The sequence below is a fragment of the Agrilus planipennis genome, unplaced genomic scaffold, assembly GCF_000699045.2.
Source record: "Agrilus planipennis isolate EAB-ADULT unplaced genomic scaffold, Apla_2.0 scaffold80, whole genome shotgun sequence".
Classification (NCBI taxonomy): domain Eukaryota; kingdom Metazoa; phylum Arthropoda; class Insecta; order Coleoptera; family Buprestidae; genus Agrilus; species Agrilus planipennis.
Genome location: NW_020438873.1, coordinates 766,363 through 789,920, shown reverse-complemented (window position 1 = coordinate 789,920; position 23,558 = coordinate 766,363). Strand labels below are relative to the sequence as shown.

The 23,558-nt window shown below is 32.2% G+C and overlaps 1 protein-coding gene across 1 annotated transcript in view; it reads left to right on the top strand.

The window, feature by feature from the left end:
• Positions 1–1,776: 1,776 nt before the first annotated feature.
• The window catches only part of LOC108734805, a 110,418-nt gene continuing 88,636 nt past the window's right edge, over positions 1,777–23,558 (top strand). Inside the window, exon 1 of the mRNA XM_018466485.1 lies at positions 1,777–2,167. The gene's annotated coding sequence lies outside the window, so the exon portion shown is untranslated. The remainder of the gene's footprint in view (positions 2,168–23,558) is intronic.

The window sequence follows — 23,558 nt, the reverse complement described above, 5'->3', positions numbered from 1 at the left end:
TAAATATTCTGTACCATTAAATTGGTATTCTATTTCAGCTAAAATATACAGATAATGTAAAGATTCAGTTTAAAAATATACCACAATACTATAAAACCTACAATTATTCATTTCTTTGACTATATGAAATCTAGTAAATTTTGTAAATAGAGAAGTAAATCAAGAAATTCAGGTTTACTCAAATTTCTTATAAAGTAGATTTTGTTAAACGATAAGCGATCAGTATTTCGATATTTAGTGTAATCTGAGAAGGATGTATTTTCCACTGTAATTAAAGCTAGAATTTTCCATTGGTTTCAGTTAAAGCTACACTTTTCCATAGATATATCGTTGAAATTTAGTAATCTTTGCGAATGAAAAAATTCAGTTTTTCTAAAACTTCTTATAACCTGATCTGTTAAGCGATGAGCGATCAACCTTTTGATATTTGATCCTAAAGTGGCGATGGGCGATGAAGTATTTTTCATCAAGGTTAAAGCTTCAGCTTTCCATGGGGTTTATTGACTTTCAGTAAGCTTTACAAATAAAGAAATTCAGATTTACTAGGACTTCTTATAACCTGATCTATTAAACTATGAGGGATCAACATTTTAATATTTGATCCTAATGTGGCGATGAAGTATTTTCCAATGAAGCTAAAGCTTCGGTTTTCTAAAGGTTTATCGCTGATTTTTAAGAAGCTTTGCAAATGAAGAAATTCAAATTTACTAGAACTTCTTATAAACTGATCTGTTAAACTATCAGCGATCAGAACTTTGATATTTGATCCTAATGTGGCGATGAAGTATTTTCCAATGAAGCTAAAGCTTCGGTTTTCTAAAGGTTTATCGCTGATTTTTAATAAGCTTTGCAAATGAAGAAATTCAAATTTACTAGAACTTCTTATAAACTGATCTGTTAAACTATCAGCGATCAGAACTTTGATATTTGATCCTAATGTGGCGATGGGCGATGAAGTATTTCTCATTGAAGGTAAAGCTTCAGTTTTCCAAAGGTTTACCACATACACTCAGTATTGCAAATGAAAAGATTCAGATTTACATGAACTTCGTATAACCTGATCTGTTAAACGATCAGCGATCAACATTTTGATATTTGAACCTAATGTGGCGATGGACGATGAAGTATTTTTCACTGAAGTTAAAGCTTCAGTCTTTCATAGGTTTAACACTGACTTTCAGTAAGCTTTGCAAATGAAGAAATTCAGATTTACTAGAACTTCATATAACCTGACCTGTATACGATGAGCGATCAGCATTTCGACAAATGATCCTAATGTGATAATAATGTATTTTCCATTGTTGCTACCGCTATAGTTTTCCAAAGGTTTATCGCTAACTTTCAGTAAGCTTTGCAAATGAAGAAATTCAGGTTTACCAGAACTTCTTATAACCTGATCTGATGAGCGATTCCTAATGTGGAAATGAGGTATTTTTCATTAGAGCTTTCCATTGGTTTACGTTTACCGTTGAAATTCAGTAAGCTTTGCGAAAGAAGAATTAAATCTAGAAATTCATATTTCATGGTAGTATATTCGCGTGCTTTTTTAGTTCCATTTAATAAAGTGAGTTATCACCGTATTACACATTATGCGGTCGCGTTTTCGCATATGGTTTTGTGCCCGTCACCAGCGATCTGCATCGAGACGGGCAGAAGGCAGTCACAGAGTACAGTCACATTAGTAGTCAAAGTCACGACTCTTGGAAAACGGTCAGGAAAGCTTTAGTAGTTGCGTGGTCGACCGCAGCGCGCGCGCGCTATCCTTTTTGCACTTTTATCGCGGGCGACGGGCATGTGCGGCAAGTAAAATTCGCCCGCAGTTGCCATCTACATGGCAAACAGTCGACACCGCGGCCGATCATTGAACTTGTGGCTTTTCTCTCTCGCGATGCTCTTTCTTTAGTCCTCGACAGACACAAGTTATCAGTATCTTCAGTCGTTGTGTTCACCATTTACATGCCGACTCGTAGTCGTCGACTTCATCTTCATCATCTTTAAATATTGCTTCGTGTTTTTCGTTCTCTTCGGTTTTTCCGATACCGGACCGTCTCAGTTTGGGTTGCTCGCCTGACTGACTATTAAAGTCTCTCCTGTTTGATTATGGTGAAAGTGAACAGTGAATTTAAATATTAAGGAATTGAATGCCGATTCAACTGATCAACCATGGGTGAGTTCAACTCTCCTTTTCTTGTTGCACTGTTTTGCAACATAAGGAAATGCAAATGTTTTTGCCATTAACCAAAGCTTTTTTACGTTCTACCTAACTTTGGACAAAATCTTAACAAAGTGATCGTCACAACTGCTATCTACATAATATAAAAACGGTATATTTGTAGTATCCATGTATATGTATAGGTATAGAAATATCCTGGCAATGCACAGTTTTAGATGCGGTTCTAGGAGCACCTAGTTAAGAAGGATATCTAATATTCACTGAGGATATCCAGAGATGACTTTTAATGAATTCTGAAATACTAATATCCCAATATCTTTTTGGTGAATATGGATTACTAATAAATGTCTCTTGAGGTCAAATTTGTATTCCAAATAATAAAAACTTTGTGTATATTGAAAATTTCGCTTGTCCTTATTTAATTAAGATCTAAATTTGGATGAAATTTACAAGAGAATTTTTTCTCTTTCTTGGATTATTAAAGCCCTTTTGGGATGCCTTTTTATTTGGTATCATAAAAATCTAAACTTCGACAATAATGAAACTGCGACGGGACTGTTAAAGATAATTTTTCTTCTGAGATCTTCTGGAGGTTATTATCAATGATGACGTGCAAGAATCCACTTTTGGCAAGGACGACTCTAGGCTAGCAAGATGTTAATTAATTACCAGGTTGACTCATTCGGTACTGTACAACGGACAAAGGTAAATACTAGAAAGAAATCTTTATCTAACTGGAATCGTAAAATAATGCCGCTGTTTTAAAGAAGGAGTGTATGAACTTTGCGCCTTAATGATTAAGTTGCATCATTTTCGAGCAATTAAAGAAATTATTAATTAGTTCTAATCTCTCATTAACAAATTTTCAGTAGACAATACTTTTTGCCCTAGTTAGTTGCATACTTGGGTCGTTTCTTTTGGTTGATGGAAGGTCGAAAATGTTCAGTAATTAATTTATGTTATATCTACATTTTACTTGTTTACGAAATACCCAGCTATGATTACGATTAGAATTGTACTTTTTTGGCTGACTGAATTACCTTTAAAAAGTTTTTAAAGAAGTGTTTTTACCAAGATATATATACACCGAAAAATTTTCCGCACAAAACTTTAATATCGGACATGCCCATTTACACAAACGGTTTTTGTCGCGTCGAAATTAATGACATTTTTATAATTTTGTAATTGTTGTTCGCTTAGATTAGCAATAACATGACCAAAATTGTGTTACGAGAGTGGCCTTTGAAAGACCTAAATTCTGTTCGTGGCAAACTTGATTACGCTCGCGTCGTCGTGTAATCTATAATTCGTCTCGCAATTTTTTACTCAGTGCAACCGTATGCCGGAATCATTAAGAGAAGATAAAAATGTGTAGCATATTAAGATCATCAGGTTAGTGTTTTTAACTGTAAACTGCTACACAGCGTAATATTTTTAACGTTAATGCGATCGTAAAACTGACTGGGAAAAATGTAGGCTGAAATTATACGTTTTAATGTACTAGTTGCGTATCATTCAGCCAATTCACCTAAAAGAAAATTAATGTGAACCCGTTTTCAGTAGTTTATTACTCACTAAAAGCTTCGCGTATTAACTTCTTTTCTACGTTGATTGGAAATATATATATACAACACAGATGTTATCTCAAATGGGTAGATACCATAGTTAACATACAGGGTGATTTTTTTCTCTTACGACTACAATTGTTCTTAGACCATAGTTTTGGGTTTTAAATTACAGTTTATATAGTAGATCTCATCATCATAATAGGGTTACTAATCCCAAGATTAGTTGAACATACACCTTCTTATCCACAGATAAACTTCGTATTTCCCTGAAGCTACAATATCGCATATCCTCAACCGTTTGGAGATTAATTTAACAGAGGTCTCTTCAAATCTTCTTCTACCCCTTATCACTCCTACATCTGCTTCTAATATGTTTTTAATTAACTTCATGTCTCAGTAGGTCCTTTATTCTGGTACTATCTCTATCCGTACTCATACAGAGCTGCGCTCCAAATATAAACTTGAAAAATATTTTTCGGTCGCAAGTACAGAAATTGAAAACCGACGACTTCTTTTAGTTTTTTGTTTCAGATTTTTGTATTACTTTAACTTCCCTTATTACATACCTATATTTTTTATTTTCATTCCATGCTGTTCTGTCAATACCGTTTCCGTTTTCTTTCAAGTAATTATAAATAAAAATCAAAAATCCATCAGGAAGTACAGCGGTACACTGTAAGTTCGTACGAAAAGTTTTTTGAGGGAGATGAGGTGGAACAAGCAATGAATTATGTAAAATCATCACTTTTGGAAATGTAACATAAGGACTATTAAATGAAAAAGAATGGAATTTGAAATTTATGAACACCAAATCAATTTGTTGCATATTTCATATGGTTTTAGTTATGACAGTGCAAGTACAGACTTCTCAGTTCTTTTTTTTAAGGTCATACATGACAAAAAGTCTTCGCGATATTCTTACATCACGACATCGTTTACTTAATGATTTTCTAATACAAAGTCGCAGACAAACCGCAAATGCAAATAAGTGTAAATGAGTTTTTTTTATTATCAAATGCATCTGACCGATTAAAAGCAAAATTTCATGGGTTTGTTTTATTAGATATATCGTTGACAGGCTCTTGTTACTAGGAAACAGAGCATGTAATCATTTTAGTGTAAAAAGTTATTACCTCCTCGTTCGTAACAAGTGGGCACATTTTTATGACATTATAAAAAGGTATTTTGAAAAACAAAACAACATACCTAAATGGTAATACCAGCGACGGGAAGTGCCACACGATCTTTCATACAAATGAAGTGTCTGAATTATAATATTAATGAGTAGTTGAACTTGTCCAAATTTGGACTTAACTTAAGCCCATATTCTTAATTGCATGCACCAATGATAATTATTAGGTACAAGCATTTTAACGTCTATACAATTATTACCTTGACATTCGAATTTACGATTAGTGAAAATTGCTCCGTTGCCCTGAGCTTCTTTTAAAGCAGGAATGAATGCTATTGCAAAACTCAATCCTGGTTTGGAAAACTTTCCATTGCTTACCCCCAAAGAAGGTATAAAGCAACTAGGTACTTTTTAGTTATAGAAAAGTGACTGATGGAATATTAATTTCTTTTCTACCTTTAAATTGACCACTGCTACTTCAATCTTTTTGTAGGTACTACTTTTAATGTTGCTGTACCTACGAGTTTATTATTTCGTATCCGTGTGTACTTAGATGAATATTTAAAGAAATTTTACGATTCAGAAATTTAAATTAAATTATCGTTAAAGAGGATTGGTGTTTTTATTGTATTGTAGTATAGGCTAGATATTATGGCGAACCTGCTCAGAAGAAATCATACTTTAGCGTTTTGTTAGCGTACCTTAATACAAACGTATATCATACTATGACATTCAAAGAAGCAGAAGAAGAGAAGAAAGAAAAAAAAAAGAGCATACCTACACGACGGGGGTTTGTAATGGAAGAACATGCGCTGCCGCTGTTAACGATCGATGTGGATCGTTGCAATCACTTCATTAAGTCATACGAAAGCATATTAAATTAGATCTTTGTTCTTCTTTACGTTGGAGAACAACAGTGTTTAATCAGGCGTAGAATGAAATTCGATGGCAGCGGTTCCTAAATAATAATTAATGATTGAAAAAACAATAATTGGAATTACATACTTGTTGCTATCTGTAATACGTATTGGAGAGGTTACTATAATTTAAACCGTTATTGATTTTTTACAATTAACTGTAGATATGTAAGGAATTTTGTCCGTTAAGTTTCATTAAAATCGTTCGTTAATATTTCTAGGGACGCTCACGAAATTGGGTTACGTAAAACGTCAACAACAAATTAATGACCTACAAAAGGGAGACATTATTAAAATGGAGCAGTTCGTAGATACATTTAATAATCAGAAGCAGTTTAGGTTTATATGGCGCGATAGCCTTCCATCTCGCATCTATGAAGAAGGTTTTGGTTTTAAGCTGGAGGAGTTGGTTTCAAAGATGTGGGGGTTAAATTGACACCTTTACTGATTGTATGGATTTCTTTGGGATGATAGTCTTTTAATTCACTTATCCTTGAAACCAACCCCTGCAGCTGAAAACCGAAATCTTCTATATGGATAGGAAGTTCCAAAAAAAATGATACCTTCTGATAATATCTGTGAATATTTCATTTGCTTTTGTATCATCTTCACGAACGGGGGATGGAAGACTATCTTAACGGTAACTAATTTTTCCTAACGAAGCGAGGGTAATAAAAGTAAATGTAGCTTGTCCATACTAGCCGCTAAAGTTCCGCAGCCACATGGGGGTTATAGAGTATGACAACGTTCCATACATGGAGAAGGTTTCGGCTTTCAGTCGTAGGAGCTGGATTCAAAGATATCGCCCCAGAGGACTCCGTACAGAATTAGAATGATATAGAATGTCACAGATTTTTCCTTAATACTCTACAGAGTTCGAGACTGATTTAGAATTCTCTGGAATGGCAACGTTCCCGAAGGATTCAGAATAACCGTCAAACAATTATCGAACAATGCTATTGAAGCAAAAATTATGTTAAGAAAAGAAAGGAATATATACTTATATCAAAAATATTTCGATACCTTATATCAGATGTACATAATAGCGGAGTATATTATAAAACGAATGTTGGTAACTACTGAATTCTCCGTAATTAACAGTCGGAATTTGTTCATTTGGTAAATTATAATCATCGATGGGTTATCCGAACTAATATTGTAAATGCGAATGTGAATTTTTATTAGCATTTCACACTTTAACTATTTAACCGATCATGAAATTAAAAAGTTTATGCATAATCTAAACAATTGGAAACTTTAGTTTCATCCTAATGATCCTGCTCAGGACTTAAGAACATATTTATAAAAATATTGTATTTTCGATAATCTTTGACACGTATGTATTTAAGATAACAACGCGAGCAAAGTGTGTATATAAGTAAGTACATTCACCTGAAACTAATTTTTAAACACATAACTGAGATTAGTCGATAATTGATTCGGTACTTTTGGAAGAGACTTTCACGGACATTGTTTGATATTGATGTGCATCTGTTCATATTTGCATTTATCAAAAAAAATTGAAACAAAAGACTACAACGATAATTGGTTTCTCTCTAACATTAATAAATGTATGTAACATGTAAATACTTATTCTAAATTCATTCTTTTTAAGAAGAAAAATTTATTTTTCACTTTGACACTTAAATTTAAGTATATTCGATAATGATTCCGTTCGTTAAAATGTAACAACATAATTTCTATTCGTTGTAAGCGGCATGCAAGTATTTGGTCATAATTGGGTAATTTAATTGAATCTACCAAATAAAGTACCATAATTATAGGGTATTATTTAATTGACCTAATCACACTTATTTATAACTGAAGGTAAATAACGTTACTTATTGCAATTAGTTTTTGTAAAGTAAAGTACCTAGTAGAAAATTTGTTACATGACAACTATGTATATTTATAGCGAGGTACAATGAATAATACATAATGAAGTTAATAAATGTCGTACGTAAATAGAAAGGAACGAGAAAATTAAAAATCTACAGAATTTGCTTTGTTGCAAGGTTAATATGATCTGCATAGGTGTACGTCATTTCATTCATTGGAATTTCATTAGTGCAGTGGAAGCACAAAATACGTCAGATACGTTTTATCAAAAATTCAAAAAACCCGGCTTATGAAGACACGCACAGCAAAATATCAATTATCTTGTATCTTAAATGATTTCGCTTTTTTTTTTCGTAAATTAAATATTATTTCAAGGCTGGGAAATGAATAGTTTATGAGAGTTGAATGTTAAAAATTTTACCTCTAAATATTGTAAAGGTTGTTTTTCTTCGTCGAGTTCTTACTTTAAGTAATGTCTAGGTCTACGCGACATTCTTAAGAAATTTCTGGCCAACTGACGTAAATGAACTCTTAAAAGCACGGTGTAATAGATGAGCCGTAACAAGTCATTTAAATATGATGTTTTAATCGAATGTAATTAGCAGTTTTTTAACTCCGATAGTTCTTTGATAGAAAAAACAATTTTTCAAGTTTGTGTTTGATTTTTTGGGTGTTTTTGTGTTAATTCACAAACCTGTTTAAGAAGATATTATAAAAAACTTTCATCATCATAAGGTCGTCAGTCTTAAGACTGATTGGACACACACCTCCACTCTTTCCTATCCTGAACTAATCTTCGAATTTCCCTAAAACTAGAATATCCCACATCCTCAACCATTTGTGAACAGTAATCTAATCTAGGTCCACCTTTACCCTTTCTAACTTCCGTTTCAGCCTCTAATATGATTCTGACTAGACCTTCATGCCTGAGAAAGTGTCCTACCAACCTACCTCGCCTATATATTTTTTTTTGTTATTGACTTCTATAGAGTCCTCTGTTCTTCTATTCTTTCTAATACCTCTTCATTTCTAACCTTCTCTATCCACGGTGTCCTCATCATTCGCCGGTAACACCAAATTTCGAAAGCTTCTAACATTTTCTTTTCCGTTGCGCTCTCCGTCGATGTTTCGCATCCGTACAGCGCCGCGCTCCCAACATACACCTTTAACAATGCTTTTCTAATCTCTAAATTAATAGTTCGTGAGCATAGAAGTGACTTCTTTTTATTGAAAGCTACTAGATCTTGCGTTATCCTTTGCTTTATATCCCTACTACTCCTTCCGTCCTTACTTATCTGACTTCCTAGAAACCTAAAATCAGCCACTTTTTTCGTCTCCTATCTTTATATTCGCTCTTTCCTTACTTCTTTCCGTGCAAACCAGTATTTTTGTTTTACTTTTATTTATTTTCATACAATACAGTTTTGTCAATACCGTTTCCATTTTATTTAAAGCTACCTCTAACTCCTCCTTGCTAGATGCTGATACTGCTGTATCATCTGCAAATGTAAGCATACTAACATTTTGCCCCTGTATATACTGGTTAAATAAGTTTAAGTTCTATCCGGTCGTTTTTCTCCGTTAAGAATAAGTACCTATTCAAATTTTTAATGTGGTTGTCGCATTCAAAATAGGTTATAAAAAAATGTAGATCACCTTCAGCAGAAACCAGATAAAGATTTGCAGCCCAAGATAGTTCAAAACTACTATTTAACCATGTGTACAGCCTTGTTTAATCGGTACTAGAATAGTAATTATGACTAGGCAGCTATTTATTCATTGCTACCGGTTATTTTTTAGGTGGAATACCTTCACGTATTCCACTCGTAAAAGTAGTACTTACCACTTACAGTTCATTTGAAATACTAACGTAGGTAACCTATAGACGTTAAACTATGAATCAAAATTCGTTTGAAGAAACGAAACGGATGTGCAGTTCGTGGAACAATACTTTCACAATGTTATTAGTCACTCTCTTTTTTATTTAATTTCTCACATGTTTTTGTGATGGGTGTGGAATAAGTATCAACTAATGAAAGTTACGTCAATATCAAATGTAAAAAAAATTGATAAGCACCTTAATATCTTAGACGCCACAGTTCGGAAAGTTAAAAGCTTAAGTTTGCAACAGATTAGTCTGTGTGGATTGTAGAACTTTACTGACAACGTAGAAATTAAATTTTAAATAGATTAAAAGGACTAAACGGATCACTCACATAAATTTGTCTGTATGTCTCTCACAGCTGATTATCTCGTTAGACGTAGAAACTGTATATAAAAATTCAGGAATTTGGCATAGCAATTAATCATATTGACATGCAAATTTGAAAGGAATCAGTTCTCAAAAAATCAATTTATATGAACAAAGACAATCGACCTATTTAAAAATTACATTATAATTAGGTAGTATATATTCAAGATACTTATTGTTGAAAACCGTGTTAAAAAGACTTCAAGAAAACGTTAAAAAATTGTTCTAGGTGGAATCAAACCCTCATTAAAAAATATAATGGTCACAAATTCAAATAAAAACGAACACTCATGTCGATAATATATAGAATATATATAGTTTATCCTTACTGCATTAGGAAGATTTTCGACAACTGTTCAAAGCACAAGTCCAATTGTTTAAATAAAGTTAGAGCAAATATTTGAACATCGTGAGTTCTACACTGTTTCAGAAAACGTCGGTTTTTTGAATGTTTAAGTATATAAAACATTGGAATGCCTTTAAAAGTACGACTCATTAATAAACTTTCGAAACGATTTCTTAGTAAAATAATACCAAGAAACAAAATAACACATTATCGTATGTTTATTACGAAATGATATATGTATACTTGTGGTTCAATTAATGCCATTTTGTTAATGTGGTAATTCCATTTAATCGCTCTTGTTTTTGTTCAAACATAGAATTAATTTTACCTAATTATTAGTTAACGGAAAGGTACATGCCTGGTACAGTTAAATTCTTTTAATAAAAATCCATAATGTAAACATTTTCCAAATCGTTTACATTTCCTATTTTACAGCCGTCACTATAATCTTAATAACGTCGGAAAATTTGTTTACAATAAATTCGTTATAACGTACTATAGCAACATTAATCTTATTTGCCTATTTTCTGTTAGTGTTACGTACATTCACAAAACACGTCGGAATTTCCATTGAATTTTCCCTTTTCAAATTCGTTGAATAAGAACAGTACAATCTATTTCAAGATCAAACGATTCGATTATTTGAAACTGTACACATACAGGTAACGCAAAATGTTCACCAAACGTATATTTTTTGTCGCATTTAATAGAAGTATGGTTCCTACAAACTGTCCTAAACCAGGCGAGCTATCAAAGTCTTTCGAACACTATTTTATTATTCACACGAAAAGATGACTGAAGGTATTGGTATGAATTTTCCCATACCATGCAGTCCTTTGATGTATGCCTGTAATAGAAAATCCCCTTGACCAGTTCTTAATTCGCTACTACTGTATAAGAATTTCGTAGAATTTCGAAACTGGTGTTCGTGTGATGATATAATATCAAATAATCCTAAAAATAATCGATTTCAATATCACGTAGTTGTCATTACATTATACTGGCATGTTAATAAATCCTATAAAATTTCAGTCAGTACGGGGTTTTATAAAAAAAATTAACTTTCACTTAAGACGCTGCAGATCTGAAAGATGTTTGCACAACACAAAAATATGGCATTCAAGTAGGTACCGAATGTACTTCGGTTATGTTATTGCCAATCTGCTAAGCAATTAATTACTTAAATTATTACTTAAGTTATTGAGCACCTTACCATAAATGATTGTTATTTAAAGAAAAATTTGATAGTTGTACTGGCTATGTGTATTTCAGTAGTTTAAAGCATGCTAATTATTTTTCCAAATATTATATACCAATCAGATGGACAGTTTGAAGTGGTTTTGACTTTTCTATTTCATGTATATGTACCTACACTTCCGGTTGTCTACTAATGGAAAAAACAAGTTGACAATTGGAAAGTCAAACCGAACCGTAAGGTGGAAATGCAAAGCAAGATTGGACATCTAGCGCTTACGGACTTTAAAAGTCTAATGTACATATACAAAAATGAAATGTTTAATTCAAATTATAATTCTTTTCTTGTGTCAGTTACCTTACAGAAGTATACCTGAAGCATTAACATACCGCTTTAGAGTGATATGCTATAAAGAGTGATCGCAAACGTAACCAAAAACCGGCCGCTTTCTCGCCCTCAAATTTTGTATTGAACTAAGTGCTAAATGATTTTATTTATTAAGGATGAGATCATACTGATATTTGAGAAATTGAAGCTGTGGTATGATGCGAGAATGTGTGTACTAAAAAAGTGAGCATCATGCAAAATATTTGGTCCTCACTTACAGTAGAAATTTGATTTTTGTAATTTTCTAATAATTGGTATTCCTAAAAGGTATAAATATTATCACAGTAAAGATTTTATATTCTAATGAGTTTTCCGATTATTGAATCAAGAATGTCTTTATGTTTGTAGGGTGTTAAGTATGCATAAAACGATGGAATATACATTTGCATTTTTAAAATGTGCATTTACACCCTCACTAGCGACTAATCTGGGAAATGACAATACAGTTATCCTAATTAATATCAAGCAGATTTCGCGGTCGCTTCAATAGATTACAGGCTGAAACAGGAGAATAAGAACAGGAATAAATTTAAAAACCTAACCTAACCAACTAAATCAATTTTTGTTTTCACAAAACTTTAACCATGTCAAAAAACCCAACTTCAAAGACGAAAATCCAATAGAAAATCTAAAATTTCATTATAACATACATACACATTAATGTTCAAGGAGGTCAAGATCTACCTCTTGGCAATTTTCATCGATTTCCCGAAGGAGACATATGAGAACTATAGACTTTTTTTAAGAATATCTATCAAAGAACAAAGAACAAATAGCAATAAATAGTGCACGGTTTGTCGTGAATTAATAATAATAACAGAAGACTGCAGTAAATGATGGAATTAACTGAAAAAATACAGTTCTTCATAATATACAAATAAATTGTTTAAAAGTTGTAAACGTGGCACAAAACTTTTTGAAGGTTTCTGAGAAATTGAAAATACACCTTGTTTTTCATCTAGAAATACATGACAATTGCAAATCACTACAACAGAAAAAAATGCAGTCTCTCATGAAATTTATTTCCCTAGGCTTAATAATTATTTAATAAACAATTGCATATTGATGTGTATAGATAAAAGATATTTGTTGTAACGTATCTCTTTTATTACTGAAAAGAACAGAAAAAGAAAACATTTCTTGAAAAGAACATGACTTGGGCGGTTATGCTTCATAAATGATACGTGCAATACAAATAACGTTCTCATAAAAGCGTACCATGGAGCACACGTACCACCACACACTATGCTAATTGGGCGTAAAAATTAATAACCGGTGTAGAGCAACTTTCATGGACATGCAATATTTCACACTAATCGATACAAAAAAAAACACAAAGTCTATTTTTTCTTTTTTTTCCCGTTAAATGCATACATCTGCCTACGTATTTACTTTGCCGCATTATTTACTTTCATTACAGGTAATGACCTGAAACGACTGAAGGTGGAACGTGCTGAATATACATGATTATGTATCGGTCTTAATTGTATTTTACTGGACTTTTACGAAAAAGGAAAGTCAAACCCACCATAATTAGTTTTCCAGACAATGAATTATTAATTTTGCTCAGATAGACGTGCAGTGGGTGGCTTAAAAATAAAAATAAATAAAGGATCAAGGAAGGCTGAAACCGCCATCGGTATAGAAATCATCGTGGGAAATTTTCATTGATCGTTACCATATTTTTGTAATGTAAGCAATATTTATTCCATGAAAGTTACACATAAATAATTATATTCGCTTTCTACTACATTTTATTTATTACTGTACTTGTTAATAGCTTCATCACACAATATATTCTTAACTCTCACTTAACTTAAGAAGCTGTTTCCATTTTCGTAAAATGAAAAATACACCATTGCACGACATCTTTCTTTTCAGATATTCAATTTTTGTGTTGGTAGCGATGAACAATTACAATGATTAGCCAATCAGAGCAGGCTTTCTTTGTTGCATATCAAAGCACATAGTGTAAAGCTTATCTACTAACCGAAGCATAAAAAGTTCTTTGTAACTGGTCAACTAGTTTAATTTTTAATAGACTTGATCGAAGCAATTATGATTAGAATTTCGCAAAGAATCTTGAATGATACTAAGCGTAAAGTTATCAAATAAAAATAAAATAAATAGTCATATCAAATAACTGAAAACCTTGTTTTCGTAATGCAACGCAGTTTTATCTGCTCTTTTCTATTTTAATTGTAGCCAATATGAGGGCAAAAAAATAATTTATTTCTTAAGCCAACACCGACGTTTTGCCTTTTGGTGTAAAGACTTTATCAATGTAGATTTTTGAGTCAATACTTCGTTTTCCACAGATGGTGTCGGATGTGAAAATAAACCTTCAGATGCGTGGTATTTTGGAACCTTATCGCATTCATAATGTGCATGTGGAAATCATTGACTCGGCTACTGTTAGGTTCTAACCATCTGCTTCATTATATAACCAGAGATGGAGATGATCAATGTTTTTAAGACCGAGAAATATCGATATAATGAACGGGCGGAGTTTTGCCACTACGCAACCCAAGGCCAAGGTTTATGTCATTCTAAATTACCTCTACATAATACGATTCCTAAGATGTACCCTACAACTTCGAACGTCTTTTTGCAGAAGCAATACAACTATCAGCTGACTAAAGTTTTATGTAAACTGCCTAATAAAAATATTACATAGTGTTAATTAGTATTTTATGTTGGCATAATTACGAGTTAAAAAGAAAACAAAATGTTCGGTGACCGGTTTCGTACTTTACGCTTACCAGCCGGCCGTAGGTCAGACTTATAGTTATTTCTTTTTAATAGTAACTTAAATGTTGTAAAATAAACGATACATTAATAATATACCAACTGAAGCAATTTCCTGAAGTGATTTATGTTTTTCGGAGGTTACATTGTCAGCGCTTTAAAAAGAAGTCTCGAAAAGGCCCGTGTCCTTCATACAAACATTAACATTTACGAAAATACATCATAATGTACGTCTCTACGTATAAATGGCCCGACATATCGTGTACTCACATAAATATGCATACATTTACGGATAGGATAAATAGATACACACGTATATGAGCATGATATTTATCATGCAGGTACGTGATTGAGTTACAAAGTTATAGCTCTGCAAAATAGAAAATTGTCGTGCATTCTGGGTAATGTTCATAATTCAGTGACATCAGAAACGTTCCAGTTATGTCCTGCGACACAAATAACAAAATTGTCGCACACACGACATATCGCGAATAAGAAAACCACATAATTTCACCGACAAGACCGAAGACAAACTAACAGAACGAAGAGAAAGGTCAATTGAACGGAATCTCAGGTAGATATTTTCTGATTGACAATAAATTATGGATTATCTAAGATCAAAAAAGAATGTTCCAAAATAGAGACAAAAAAAGTTCCAAAACGATTGACTATATTCCTTGAATTCCGCGCTTCAAATAAAAGCGACGCAGCCCTGCTCTACTTATTGTTTTAAAACGTTCGTGCTTTTTCCATCTTCAGTTACTGACTCCCTAAGTATCGAAAAAAAACAATTAAATTGAGTGTGTCGGACACGCATACGATAGGGTTCCGTAATAATTTGATAATCTTGGCCTAGTTGCTCCAAAACTGATAAATAACAGTACTTGAAGTACCTATTAAGACCTACCTACACAGTTTATAAGTAGCTCTGTTTAGAGACGGCAAGGAGACACATTTTGCAGAAGATTTGTGACCTCTGTTAAACATTAGAAATGCTGTTCATACGGAGCAATCTTGATAAACATTTTAAATAAAATTAAATACAGGACGATCAAGATTTTAACGTTTCAAATATAAGAATTTAATTATTTCAAATGAAAAGTCATAATTAAAAAGACATTTAACAAGATACGTAAGGACTAAAGTAATGTTGGCAAGTTTATATCAGTCTTGTTAAATGCCCTTGTGTTAATCTATAAGTTGAAAAAGGACTCTACTAATTAGTTGAAAGATTAAGATTTTGATAGTCGTGTATTTTATTTTTATTGAAGTGTTATCGTATCTTATTTGGGACATTTTAAAGTGAACGATATGGGTTACAGCTTATAATGTTTCGGCGTAAGATCGAAGGGCAATGTTGGGGAAAAAGAAGGAAATTGTCCTAATTGCAAAGTATTAGGCAGCGGACTAGTGTACAAAATGTTCATGAACTTCAAAGTGCTGCAATTAAGAAAAAGAATATCTACTTCTTTTGACGCATTGAGAGTATAATTATAATCAGAATAAGGACCTATAGGAAATTCTAATAATCTCAAGATATTTTTAAGATTGGTTGTGTAACGAAGTCTCAAGTTTTTCAGTAACCTGTAAATATGTAGTACCCTAACAGAAGTTTGGTTATAAAGGGGTGATTTTATAATCTTATCCTAATGTCTCACATTCATACAAATTACAAAACAGAATATTAGTATATCGTATTTTTGTACAATTTAGTCCATATTTTATAACCTATATGGGGGGAGGTATTACAATCACTTCTCTAGTTCATAAATACGATACATCTAAATGTTAAGAGTTTCAGTGTACATCACTGTTCATCACGCGAAAAAATATTTTCGAAATTGGTGACAGGTAACGTTACTCGTCTCAGCCAGTAATACATACCTACTAATAAAAAAAAAAGCTATGGTTCGTTTTGTATAGCGACATTTGGCGTAGATACCAACAATAAANATCGAACAATGCTATTGAAGCAAAAATTATGTTAAGAAAAGAAAGGAATATATACTTATATCAAAAATATTTCGATACCTTATATCAGATGTACATAATAGCGGAGTATATTATAAAACGAATGTTGGTAACTACTGAATTCTCCGTAATTAACAGTCGGAATTTGTTCATTTGGTAAATTATAATCATCGATGGGTTATCCGAACTAATATTGTAAATGCGAATGTGAATTTTTATTAGCATTTCACACTTTAACTATTTAACCGATCATGAAATTAAAAAGTTTATGCATAATCTAAACAATTGGAAACTTTAGTTTCATCCTAATGATCCTGCTCAGGACTTAAGAACATATTTATAAAAATATTGTATTTTCGATAATCTTTGACACGTATGTATTTAAGATAACAACGCGAGCAAAGTGTGTATATAAGTAAGTACATTCACCTGAAACTAATTTTTAAACACATAACTGAGATTAGTCGATAATTGATTCGGTACTTTTGGAAGAGACTTTCACGGACATTGTTTGATATTGATGTGCATCTGTTCATATTTGCATTTATCAAAAAAAATTGAAACAAAAGACTACAACGATAATTGGTTTCTCTCTAACATTAATAAATGTATGTAACATGTAAATACTTATTCTAAATTCATTCTTTTTAAGAAGAAAAATTTATTTTTCACTTTGACACTTAAATTTAAGTATATTCGATAATGATTCCGTTCGTTAAAATGTAACAACATAATTTCTATTCGTTGTAAGCGGCATGCAAGTATTTGGTCATAATTGGGTAATTTAATTGAATCTACCAAATAAAGTACCATAATTATAGGGTATTATTTAATTGACCTAATCACACTTATTTATAACTGAAGGTAAATAACGTTACTTATTGCAATTAGTTTTTGTAAAGTAAAGTATTACCTAGTAGAAAATTTGTTACATGACAACTATGTATATTTATAGCGAGGTACAATGAATAATACATAATGAAGTTAATAAATGTCGTACGTAAATAGAAAGGAACGAGAAAATTAAAAATCTACAGAATTTGCTTTGTTGCAAGGTTAATATGATCTGCATAGGTGTACGTCATTTCATTCATTGGAATTTCATTAGTGCAGTGGAAGCACAAAATACGTCAGATACGTTTTATCAAAAATTCAAAAAACCCGGCTTATGAAGACACGCACAGCAAAATATCAATTATCTTGTATCTTAAATGATTTCGCTTTTTTTTTTCGTAAATTAAATATTATTTCAAGGCTGGGAAATGAATAGTTTATGAGAGTTGAATGTTAAAAATTTTACCTCTAAATATTGTAAAGGTTGTTTTTCTTCGTCGAGTTCTTACTTTAAGTAATGTCCAGGTCTACGCGACATTCTTAAGAAATTTCTGGCCAACTGACGTAAATGAACTCTTAAAAGCACGGTGTAATAGATGAGCCGTAACAAGTCATTTAAATATGATGTTTTAATCGAATGTAATTAGCAGTTTTTTAACTCCGATAGTTCTTTGATAGAAAAAACAATTTTTCAAGTTTGTGTTTGATTTTTTGGGTGTTTTTGTGTTAATTCACAAACCTGTTTAAGAAGATATTATAAAAAACTTTCATCATCATAAGGTCGTCAGTCTTAAGACTGATTGGACACACACCTCCACTCTTTCCTATCCTGAACTAATCTTCGAATTTCCCTAAAACTAGAATATCCCACATCCTCAACCATTTGTGAACAGTAATCTAATCTAGGTCCACCTTTACCCTTTCTAACTTCCGTTTCAGCCTCTAATATGATTCTGACTAGACCTTCATGCCTGAGAAAGTGTCCTACCAACCTACCTCGCCTATATATTTTTTTTTGTTATTGACTTCTATAGAGTCCTCTGTTCTCCTATTCATTCCAATACCTCTTCATTTCTAACCTTCTCTATCCACGGTGTCCTCATCATTCGCCGGTAACACCAAATTTCGAAAGCTTCTAACATTTTCTTTTCCGTTGCGCTCTCCGTCGATGTTTCGCATCCGTACAGCGCCGCGCTCCCAACATACACCTTTAACAATGCTTTTCTAATCTCTAAATTAATAGTTCGTGAGCATAGAAGTGACTTCTTTTTATTGAAAGCTACTAGATCTTGCGTTATCCTTTGCTTTATATCCCTACTACTCCTTCCGTCCTTACTTATCTGACTTCCTAGAAACCTAAAATCAGCCACTTTTTTCGTCTCCTATCTTTATATTCGCTCTTTCCTTACTTCTTTCCGTGCAAACCAGTATTTTTGTTTTACTTTTATTTATTTTCATACAATACAGTTTTGTCAATACCGCTTCCATTTTATTTAAAGCTACCTCTAACTCCTCCTTGCTAGATGCTGATACTGCTGTATCATCTGCAAATGTAAGCATACTAACATTTTGCCCCTGTATATACTGGTTAAATAAGTTTAAGTTCTATCCGGTCGTTTTTCTCCGTTAAGAATAAGTACCTATTCAAATTTTTAATGTGGTTGTCGCATTCAAAATAGGTTATAAAAAAATGTAGATCACCTTCAGCAGAAACCAGATAAAGATTTGCAGCCCAAGATAGTTCAAAACTACTATTTAACCATGTGTACAGCCTTGTTTAATCGGTACTAGAATAGTAATTATGACTAGGCAGCTATTTATTCATTGCTACCGGTTATTTTTTAGGTGGAATACCTTCACGTATTCCACTCGTAAAAGTAGTACTTACCACTTACAGTTCATTTGAAATACTAACGTAGGTAACCTATAGACGTTAAACTATGAATCAAAATTCGTTTGAAGAAACGAAACGGATGTGCAGTTCGTGGAACAATACTTTCACAATGTTATTAGTCACTCTCTTTTTTATTTAATTTCTCACATGTTTTTGTGATGGGTGTGGAATAAGTATCAACTAATGAAAGTTACGTCAATATCAAATGTAAAAAAAATTGATAAGCACCTTAATATCTTAGACGCCACAGTTCGGAAAGTTAAAAGCTTAAGTTTGCAACAGATTAGTCTGTGTGGATTGTAGAACTTTACTGACAACGTAGAAATTAAATTTTAAATAGATTAAAAGGACTAAACGGATCACTCACATAAATTTGTCTGTATGTCTCTCACAGCTGATTATCTCGTTAGACGTAGAAACTGTATATAAAAATTCAGGAATTTGGCATAGCAATTAATCATATTGACATGCAAATTTGAAAGGAATCAGTTCTCAAAAAATCAATTTATATGAACAAAGACAATCGACCTATTTAAAAATTACATTATAATTAGGTAGTATATATCCAAGATACTTATTGTTGAAAACCGTGTTAAAAAGACTTCAAGAAAACGTTAAAAAATTGTTCTAGGTGGAATCAAACCCTCATTAAAAAATATAATGGTCACAAATTCAAATAAAAACGAACACTCATGTCGATAATATATAGAATATATATAGTTTATCCTTACTGCATTAGGAAGATTTTCGACAACTGTTCAAAGCACAAGTCCAATTGTTTAAATAAAGTTAGAGCAAATATTTGAACATCGTGAGTTCTACACTGTTTCAGAAAACGTCGGTTTTTTGAATGTTTAAGTATATAAAACATTGGAATGCCTTTAAAAGTACGACTCATTAATAAACTTTCGAAACGATTTCTTAGTAAAATAATACCAAGAAACAAAATAACACATTATCGTATGTTTATTACGAAATGATATATGTATACTTGTGGTTCAATTAATGCCATTTTGTTAATGTGGTAATTCCATTTAATCGCTCTTGTTTTTGTTCAAACATAGAATTAATTTTACCTAATTATTAGTTAACGGAAAGGTACATGCCTGGTACAGTTAAATTCTTTTAATAAAAATCCATAATGTAAACATTTTCCAAATCGTTTACATTTCCTATTTTACAGCCGTCACTATAATCTTAATAACGTCGGAAAATTTGTTTACAATAAATTCGTTATAACGTACTATAGCAACATTAATCTTATTTGCCTATTTTCTGTTAGTGTTACGTACATTCACAAAACACGTCGGAATTTCCATTGAATTTTCCCTTTTCAAATTCGTTGAATAAGAACAGTACAATCTATTTCAAGATCAAACGATTCGATTATTTGAAACTGTACACATACAGGTAACGCAAAATGTTCACCAAACGTATATTTTTTGTCGCATTTAATAGAAGTATGGTTCCTACAAACTGTCCTAAACCAGGCGAGCTATCAAAGTCTTTCGAACACTATTTTATTATTCACACGAAAAGATGACTGAAGGTATTGGTATGAATTTTCCCATACCATGCAGTCCTTTGATGTATGCCTGTAATAGAAAATCCCCTTGACCAGTTCTTAATTCGCTACTACTGTATAAGAATTTCGTAGAATTTCGAAACTGGTGTTCGTGTGATGATATAATATCAAATAATCCTAAAAATAATCGATTTCAATATCACGTAGTTGTCATTACATTATACTGGCATGTTAATAAATCCTATAAAATTTCAGTCAGTACGGGGTTTTATAAAAAAAATTAACTTTCACTTAAGACGCTGCAGATCTGAAAGATGTTTGCACAACACAAAAATATGGCATTCAAGTAGGTACCGAATGTACTTCGGTTATGTTATTGCCAATCTGCTAAGCAATTAATTACTTAAATTATTACTTAAGTTATTGAGCACCTTACCATAAATGATTGTTATTTAAAGAAAAATTTGATAGTTGTACTGGCTATGTGTATTTCAGTAGTTTAAAGCATGCTAATTATTTTTCCAAATATTATATACCAATCAGATGGACAGTTTGAAGTGGTTTTGACTTTTCTATTTCATGTATATGTACCTACACTTCCGGTTGTCTACTAATGGAAAAAACAAGTTGACAATTGGAAAGTCAAACCGAACCGTAAGGTGGAAATGCAAAGCAAGATTGGACATCTAGCGCTTACGGACTTTAAAAGTCTAATGTACATATACAAAAATGAAATGTTTAATTCAAATTATAATTCTTTTCTTGTGTCAGTTACCTTACAGAAGTATACCTGAAGCATTAACATACCGCTTTAGAGTGATATGCTATAAAGAGTGATCGCAAACGTAACCAAAAACCGGCCGCTTTCTCGCCCTCAAATTTTGTATTGAACTAAGTGCTAAATGATTTTATTTATTAAGGATGAGATCATACTGATATTTGAGAAATTGAAGCTGTGGTATGATGCGAGAATGTGTGTACTAAAAAAGTGAGCATCATGCAAAATATTTGGTCCTCACTTACAGTAGAAATTTGATTTTTGTAATTTTCTAATAATTGGTATTCCTAAAAGGTATAAATATTATCACAGTAAAGATTTTATATTCTAATGAGTTTTCCGATTATTGAATCAAGAATGTCTTTATGTTTGTAGGATGTTAAGTATGCATAAAACGATGGAATATACATTTGCATTTTTAAAATGTGCATTTACACCCTCACTAGCGACTAATCTGGGAAATGACAATACAGTTATCCTAATTAATATCAAGCAGATTTCGCGGTCGCTTCAATAGATTACAGGCTGAAACAGGAGAATAAGAACAGGAATAAATTTAAAAACCTAACCTAACCAACTAAATCAATTTTTGTTTTCACAAAACTTTAACCATGTCAAAAAACCCAACTTCAAAGACGAAAATCCAATAGAAAATCTAAAATTTCATTATAACATACATACACATTAATGTTCAAGGAGGTCAAGATCTACCTCTTGGCAATTTTCATCGATTTCCCGAAGGAGACATATGAGAACTATAGACTTTTTTTAAGAATATCTATCAAAGAACAAAGAACAAATAGCAATAAATAGTGCACGGTTTGTCGTGAATTAATAATAATAACAGAAAACTGCAGTAAATGATGGAATTAACTGAAAAAATACAGTTCTTCATAATATACAAATAAATTGTTTAAAAGTTGTANAGCTTCATCACACAATATATTCTTAACTCTCACTTAACTTAAGAAGCTGTTTCCATTTTCGTAACAATTAATGTACCAACTGTTTCTATTTATTAAATGCACATGATGTCTCGACAAATGAAAAATACACCATTGCACGACATCTTTCTTTTCAGATATTCAATTTTTGTGTTGGTAGCGATGAACAATTACAATGATTAGCCAATCAGAGCAGGCTTTCTTTGTTGCATATCAAAGCACATAGTGTAAAGCTTACTAACCGAAGCATAAAAAGTTCTTTGTAACTGGTCAACTAGTTTAATTTTTAATAGACTTGATCGAAGCAATTATGATTAGAATTTCGCAAAGAATCTTGAATGATACTAAGCGTAAAGTTATCAAATAAAAATAAAATAAATAGTCATATCAAATAACTGAAAACCTTGTTTTCGTAATGCAACGCAGTTTTATCTGCTCTTTTCTATTTTAATTGTAGCCAATATGAGGGCAAAAAAATAATTTATTTCTTAAGCCAACACCGACGTTTTGCCTTTTGGTGTAAAGACTTTATCAATGTAGATTTTTGAGTCAATACTTCGTTTTCCATAGATGGTGTCAGATGTGAAAATAAACCTTCAGATGCGTGGTATTTTGGAACCTTATCGCATTCATAATGTGCATGTGGAAATCATTGACTCGGCTACTGTTAGGTTCTAACCATCTGCTTCATTATATAACCAGAGATGGAGATGATCAATGTTTTTAAGACCGAGAAATATCGATATAATGAACGGGCGGAGTTTTGCCACTACGCAACCCAAGGCCAAGGTTTATGTCATTCTAAATTACCTCTACATAATACGATTCCTAAGATGTACCCTACAACTTCGAACGTCTTTTTGCAGAAGCAATACAACTATCAGCTGACTAAAGTTTTATGTAAACTGCCTAATAAAAATATTACATAGTGTTAATTAGTATTTTATGTTGGCATAATTACGAGTTAAAAAGAAAACAAAATGTTCGGTGACCGGTTTCGTACTTTACGCTTACCAGCCGGCCGTAGGTCAGACTTATAGTTATTTCTTTTTAATA